This window comes from Montipora capricornis, chromosome 7 (assembly GCF_036669925.1).
Source record: "Montipora capricornis isolate CH-2021 chromosome 7, ASM3666992v2, whole genome shotgun sequence".
NCBI lineage: Eukaryota > Metazoa > Cnidaria > Anthozoa > Scleractinia > Acroporidae > Montipora > Montipora capricornis.
Genome location: NC_090889.1, coordinates 6,168,949 through 6,176,705, shown reverse-complemented (window position 1 = coordinate 6,176,705; position 7,757 = coordinate 6,168,949). Strand labels below are relative to the sequence as shown.

At 39.6% G+C, this 7,757-nt stretch overlaps 1 pseudogene; it reads left to right on the top strand.

The window, feature by feature from the left end:
• Positions 1–6,797: 6,797 nt before the first annotated feature.
• Positions 6,798–7,514, top strand: LOC138055424 (uncharacterized; annotated as a pseudogene).
• Positions 7,515–7,757: the final 243 nt, after the last annotated feature.

Below are 7,757 nucleotides of genomic sequence, written 5' to 3'. Positions count from 1 at the left end.
AGTATGGATAGATCTTTGCTGTAAATGTAATTTTGATCCTGGTTTAGGTGCCACTTTTGATATTTTGAGTCTTCCATATAGCTAATTATTTATTCATTTTCACAAGCGAAGCAGTGAGTTATCTTAGATTTTTTGCGGTTTATCTAATTTTTATCCAACCGTATGGAAATTTCGGTGCAAAGCACTTCGGATGTACCTAAATGCTGTGGTCTGGTCGATATGGAGCAATACGTCCTTGTTTTAAGGCAGCGCGATCCGGAAAAGTCACGAATTTTGATTACTAAATCGACCAAAAATCTCCCCTCAGACAGCTGAGGTCGTTTCGGGGTGTAGCAAAAAAGAAAAGCAGGATTTACAGCAAAACATACTGGTTTTAGTATATACACACTAAGTCTTTTCATCCAAAAAATATAAAGGCTAACTTTTTTCTGACCCGAAATTGACCGGACCGCTGTTAGCGGGACAGCCACTTAAGTATGGTGCTCCGCGCGAGCGCGCCTTCGGCGCGCGGGGAGCTCCGCTAAAAAAAAAAAACTTCAAAGCAAATTCAATTGGAATTCTGCAGAATAACAGAGTGCATTACATTGCGATACCAGGTTTGATTTCAAATATATTTAAATGTTCCTTTCAACAACGTACAATTAAATAAAGTGCTATCCCGCGGTCATTGCGGTGAAATAAATGCCTGAAAATCAAGTTTAATCTGTCTACGGTGGCTTTCTACGAGATCCCTGTTACAACTTCAAAACAAACGATCGATTTATATATTTCCATCAAATGGTAAGAGTAAATCGTTTCAGTAGCTTCCATACTGCTAACAAAATTTAGCCACATTTCAAGTCACGTTTATTAGCGCATAACAGTGAAAGTCGTCTATATATGGCTTGATTCAGTTTTCCCGCTCCAATATAATGATATTTTCGACTACTTGACTGAGATTTCCGTATGAAGCGAATGTCACCAAGACCAATATTCATATACCTGAAGATCCCGCTTGAAGTCCTCCTTGGTAAAATAACAGACCTCAACAGACAATATAGCAGTCAGGTTTTCACGTTTGAGGAATCCATCCACGTTTTATTTTCGCCGGCCAACTTTTCTTTAAATTTTAATTTTCCGGTGTAAGCTTCGGTCTTTTTAAAATTTTTATATGTGTTCTTAAGTCTAGACATGTGTCTAATTTCATCCCCCTCGAAAGCGTACACCGCAACAGCGGTAATTGTTGAGGTGAAAAAGCCTTGCTACGTGTAATGAGCAACATCTGAAAGTTTCGTCGGCTTATTCTAAATTAAACGCTTCCCCGCGCGAAAGCAAACAAATACTTTTGCTGGAGCTTTGAAGCCGGTTGTCACTGAAGGAAGAAAGTGAAAAAGGTAGGCTTGTTGAATATTTCTTTGCCGCATGTTCAAGGTTTTTGTCTTGTTTATATTTGCTCTGGCTGATTTCTGCCGCCAATTTTGATTGACTAGAAAATCTATAAGTATTGAGTGACTTGAGTTTCTGTCGCACTCACCATAGTTTACCTTACATTTGAATTTCTCGAAGCAGAAAGGTCGCACAACATTGAGAAAGTGATCGGGGATCGAACAACTTGGTAAGGTCGAACACGTTTGTTGACTATTGCTACGTCATAACACGTCATGTCCAAGATGGTGCTCTCCAAGTCACGAAAGAGGCAACTTCAAAGTGCTCTTGTCACATTTTAACAGGGAATTGGACAAAACGGCAATTATTTTCGAATTCCTGGGGAAAAGTTTTCGTAATTTAGAGAAACTTTTTCTAGACCGTACTTTCCCTTTAAGTGCAAGTTAAAAAACAAAACAAAAAACTAGCGTGTAACTGGTTTGTTTTGCAAAGATTCTTCAATGAAAATGCTCCCAGAAAAAAAAACGAAAGAAACCTTAGCGATCGATAAAAAGAAATGATGAACAACATGTGTGCTAAGACACAAATTGATTACAAAGGATAATTTTGCAGTTTACTTTTTTCGCTGTAGGAAAGGTGTTAAGTTTAATTCCTGCATACCTCGATACCCATTAATTTTCCTCACGGATTCCGACCTTTGTTAATTACATACAACTCATGCAGAAGTTCCATTTCAACGACACACCGTGAAAATTGATTTATAGCATTTCGTGCCATTCGAGCACCATCTTGTGGTTCATATTACACAGGGTACCCATACAACAAATATTAGATCCCAACCCATTCTCTCCGCGGCCAAATTGATGGAGGACATGTTTTTCGGTAACGTATTTCTTCCTTGCGTACGGGTTTTATGGGGAAAGTTGTCCAAGAACCTTGAAGCACAGCATTGCTGTGAATGGAGATATTATCAGTGGCAGCCAAGGTTTTGGGTTCTATCATACCTACAGTAAGAAGAAGAACTAATTAACTAAGTTGCTTCTACCGTAGTAACAGACAAACAGATAAACAAATAAGTTAAATGAACGGGTTTGTAAAACGGGGAGGAGAAAATTCCCAAAAAAAAATAAAGTGTATTTTATTATCCTAGATTTAGATGCTTTAAGTAACATTACAGTTGGTACAAATCAAAACACAACTTTATGCCTTCTTAACATGAAAAAATTTGCATAACTCAGCTCCTCAGAAACGATTTCCATGTACCGATGTCATTCATAAAATTGAAGCTGGCTAGCTTACTCTCACCAGTCTAAAATTTTAGTTTTCTTCTTGCAATAATTTAAGTTATGTCGTTCCAACTTAAATGGTTGACAGCTTAACTGGGGCTTAATAAATGTTCTGGGTCTAGTTTACATGGTTCACCATCAACTCCACTAAAAAATAAAACATTAACATGAGGAAGTATCAATTATGGTTTCCTCCATTGACTTAGCTTGTTCCTTCTCGGGTGTTCTAAGGTTTATGGGGCATCACGGGTTGCATAAACCATTCTCGTTTAGCCATTTGTTTTGGTATGCATTTCTCCGCACGTTCCTTACTCTAACAAAACTATGAATGGGTGGGGAAGGATACCGTTGGTATTCTACACCCACTACCAACCCATTTCTGCCCAGATCCTTTCAGTTAAACGGGAAGATGAGCTGTTTCAAACAAACATGAAAATATTGTGGGATTCAATACACTAAGGAACGTAGGTCGATATTGTGTTCAGTTGTATCATAGCTAGTAATACTAACAAGGAAGAAAAATGTAAAATATGCAACGAAAGTAACTGTGCTTGTCATCACCACCCTATAAAACGGGTAATATCACAGTCTAAAGAAAACAGTGGGTCACCAAGTTACCAAAACCACGATATTTTTTTATCCTCAAAACATGAACTCTAAAATTAATTGAACATGAATAAACTCTACGAAGAAATGAACTCTGCGTGAACATGCAAATGAATCCGAAGAACTATATTATTAAATGAAAGTACTTTGAAAGAGAAAACCTTTACAACCCAACAGGCTATAGCGACCATGTTCTGTTCTTTGTAATTAACACAAAATGTGCAGTTACTAATATCCCAACCATTCCACAGGTAAATGCTCTGAGAAGATAGTTTGGTAATCTTCTGCAGACAGGCTGGTTCCCACAGCCTCATCGCCTTTAAATTTCCCGGTGGTGCCAGAAGATTGGAGTGTGGAGGGGTCTGTACCAAGCACAACCATTTCAAGCAGAAATGGTATTTGCGGTCCAAGGTAGATTTCTTGCCATCTCCAGTGCTGTGAGGTGGAATCCAGCGTGCCACCATTTGTACTGAAAGTTCTCCCATTTCGAAGTGTCTCGAGCAGTTTGGACTTGAGCATGTCGGTGCTCTGCCTTTCCTTTCCACTCTGGAAATGCTCCACTGCTGAAGTGACATATAATCTTCTCTTGGTGAAGTGGCAGTGACAAAAACTTGTAATATCAAAAAAAGGCAATAGGACTAGTATCATTAATTTTGTTTACTGCATGTTTATACCATTTTCAAGTCTCAGTGGAATGGTTTCTTAAGGAAGATGGTGTCAGGAAGTTGTATGTTAGAAAGAATAGTCCCTCTTGCAACCAGTGTAATAAAGCTTAGGGTGCAGATCCAGCAACTCACGTCCAAGGGCAGATCAACTGGCCATTGAAACTATTGAATGATCGTAATTGCATGCAATTATGAGATCATAAAGTAATATTGGACCTTGAAGGGCCTCATTTTGTGCTGCTACACTAAAAATTAGAGTGTGAAACAAGCTATAATAGATTATTGTATATATCAAACTTAAATGGACAACCTTCAAATTGTCTTGGCTTTTGACTAATGATGCAACCGTTTTAATTGAAAATTGCATAATGGGAGTGCTTAGTACATTTTAAATGTGCAGTATCAAATGCAGTGGGATAGAGAGCAAGTTAATGCAACTTAAACAAACTATGTAAAATATACGTCTCACCATTTTTGTTCCTTGTTTTGTGTAATGTTTATATTATTAACCGGAAGTCTAATTACCGGATGTTATAGTTATTGTATCTCGCTATGAACTATGGGAGTCGTTCTTCTACACCATCTTAGCAGCCACACACTAAAAATTAAAGTGTAAGACTACACTTAAAAATGGTGTAAAATTGTTGCCAGCCCCGCAATCCGTTATTTTGCGTGTATTATTACACCCATTTCTAAAGTGTAGTTTAACTCTCAAAAGGATGGTAATTTACACGTAAAATAGTGTAAAATGGGTATTATACAACTTTGCACTTGTAAAATTACACATCTAGCAAGGGTAATAATATCAGAAAGGATGGGAAAAAATTACCCCGAATGTGATCAATGTTTTCGAGTATTCATTAAAATCCTTTGTACACAACGCCTACCCGTTTTGAGAAGTACGTTCACAGCGATGAACATTACCAGAGCGCCCCAAAAGAAGGCAATGCTGCTACATTATGTCGAAGAAGAAACCTGCGATATCTTCGAAACTGTTGCTGTACCGGAACCGACCGAAGGAAATGATGTATACCAAATTGCAGTCAAAGCGCTTACCGATTACTTTGAACCTCAGAAGTGTGTTGATCACCACGTAGTAGTTAAAGAAGTAGTAGTTTATTAAAAACTCTCTTGCAGTAAAACAACTGAATTAACGAGTACGTTTTACAATGTTAAATTATCTAAAATACAGTAATTTACAAGTATAACAATACTTGTGGTACTATCAATTAGTCACATAAAATATCAAGAGTCACATAAAATATTTAAAAGTAAAAAAGTTTACTCTCTTAGTCCTACAGGCCTGCTTGTTCCGGAAAAGTTAATACTTTTGTGTTTTCTGCCTTAAGGGATAGTTAGGCGCGTCCAAGAGTGGACTGGGGAGCAGATGATGCAAAGGGTTTGCTGGGGGACTTCATTTTCGCCATATATTTGTAGCACAAGTGTACCCCTATATCATCTAACCTATCTAGATTACCTAATTGTAATGCATGAGCGTATGACTCTGCTTCGGGGTAAATCATGTTAAGCGCCCTTTTTTGCACTCGCTCTATGGCTTCGGACAGATAGGCAGGAATGTCCTGCCAGACCGGTACTGCATACTCCAAAACTGGCCGAACTGAGGCAAGGTATATCCTCAACATGTTGGGTTGGGACACCCTGGCTCTGCACAGAACTCTAAGTGAATATAACTTCTTACAAGCTTTCTTAATAATGTAATCAACATGAGAGTTCCACTTCAGGTCATTGTCCATAATAACTCCTAATATCTTATAGGTATTGACACTATTGATGACATTGCTGCCAATTATTATGGGATTAATGAGACAATTAGAGTTGCGTAGGAAATTAATATGCATTTCTTTACACTTAGTTGGATTGAGTCTTATATTATGAGCAATGGTATTATGAATGTCTGAAGCCACCCCATTAAGTAAGCTAGGGGAGTTCCTTGGAATTATTTCGAGAGCACTGGTATCATCCACGTATTTGATGCGCAGCCGCCAGTCAGAGAGCAGTCTGTTTGTCATCACCGTAAAGAGGATCACTCCCAATTTAGTTCCTTGGGGTAACTCCTCCTTTTAGTGTCAGCCAATCAGCCAAGGTACTTCCGATTCTAACTGCTTGCTTCTGGTATGTCACAAATTATGTAATCCAAGATAAAAGAACTGGATGAACTTCAAGATCAGCGAGTTACTGCATCAATATTGAGTGATCAATCAAATAAAACCCCTTAGAGAAGTCTGCGAAGAATATCCGAGCCGACGCCTCACCACCATCAATTGCTTCGTAGATCGCTTGAAGCATATATAGAAGGGCATCTGTCGTAGAATGCCCCTTACGGGAGAACTGACAGGGGTCGATCTTGCCTTCCAACTGGGATAGGAGTCTGGAACAGGTAAAGCCCTCCATAATCTTTCCCATGGTACAAGTAAGAGATATAGGCCTTGGATCTTGTTCAATAAGCCCGGGGTGAGGCACTTTAGGGATAGGTGTAACAATAGAAGATTTCAGAAAAGCTGGTATGCACCCCTCCCTTAGAGACTGGTTGAAAGTGACACAAACAAGGGGGCCTAACTCTAGCGCAAACTCTTTCAGGAGCCGGTTAGGTATGTTATCAGGGTCGACTGCTTTCGATGTCTGAAGCGATGACAAGGACTTATATGCATCAAATTCCGAAAAGTCCCAAAAGTCCGGGGAAAACACTACCGAATTCTACATACGTCTTCAGCTACTGGCGCGCAAATGTGAATTCACCAATTCCGAGTTGGAGATAAAGCGGCAAATAATTCAAGGCGCTTCTTCGGTTCGTCTCAGGCGTAAAGCCATCGAACAGAATTTCAACCTCGAAAACCTGCTCAAGGCCGCACGTGCTATGGAAACCGCTGACGAAAAAGAACAGTGAGATTGAGAAACAGCAGTCACACGCAGTTAGTTTCGGTGGAAAGAGAATAAGTGATGATCACTGGAAGGAAAATTCCAATGGCCGACCAAAGTCTGGTTGTCATAACAATAAATCTGGTTTGTGTGGTGGAAAGTATCCACATCAGGGTAATTGTCCAGCGCAAGGTAAACAATGTCTAAGCTGTAGCAAAATGAATCACTTGTCTAAAGTTTGTCGTAGTAAACCCAATAATCGTTCAAAATCCACCCGTCTAAGAAGCCATTGAAAATAAACCACCGTGCCAGATCTGTGGACATTGAAGACCCTTCTTGTGGTGTAACTCCAACCTTAGTAGGTGATGATGATGGTAACAGTGGCGAGTACACCTTTCATATCGGTATGCAGGAACCTAAAACTGCCAAGCCTATCTTTCAAGTTAGGATTATGGACACGCCCGTCCGCATAATGGCAGATTCTGGAGCAACAGTAAACATCCTGAGCAAAAGGGACTTTGATAGCTTGAAACCAAGACCTCAATTGATGAATACGAATGTCAAAGTGTATCCATACATGTCTGCTGAACCGCTCAATCTGTGTGGCAAACTCCGAGCCAACGTTGCTAATGACCATTGTTCATCAGAAGAAACATTCTATGTTGCAGAGGGCTCGTCAGATTCTATACTTAGCTCGATGACATCACAGAATTAAATCTTATCAAAGCTGTAAGCACGATTGGACAACCTCCTGTTAATCTACCACTTGGTGCCCCAGATTTCCTCAAAGACTTTTCTAGTCTAACTAATGGAATGGGTGAATACAAAGGTGAACCAATACGCATACATGTTTACGAATTTATCAAACCAGTGGCACAGCCGCACCGTCGCATACCGTTTCATGTCCGGAAACAAGTGGAAGAGAAACTGAGGCAGCTTGAGAATGATTCCATCATTG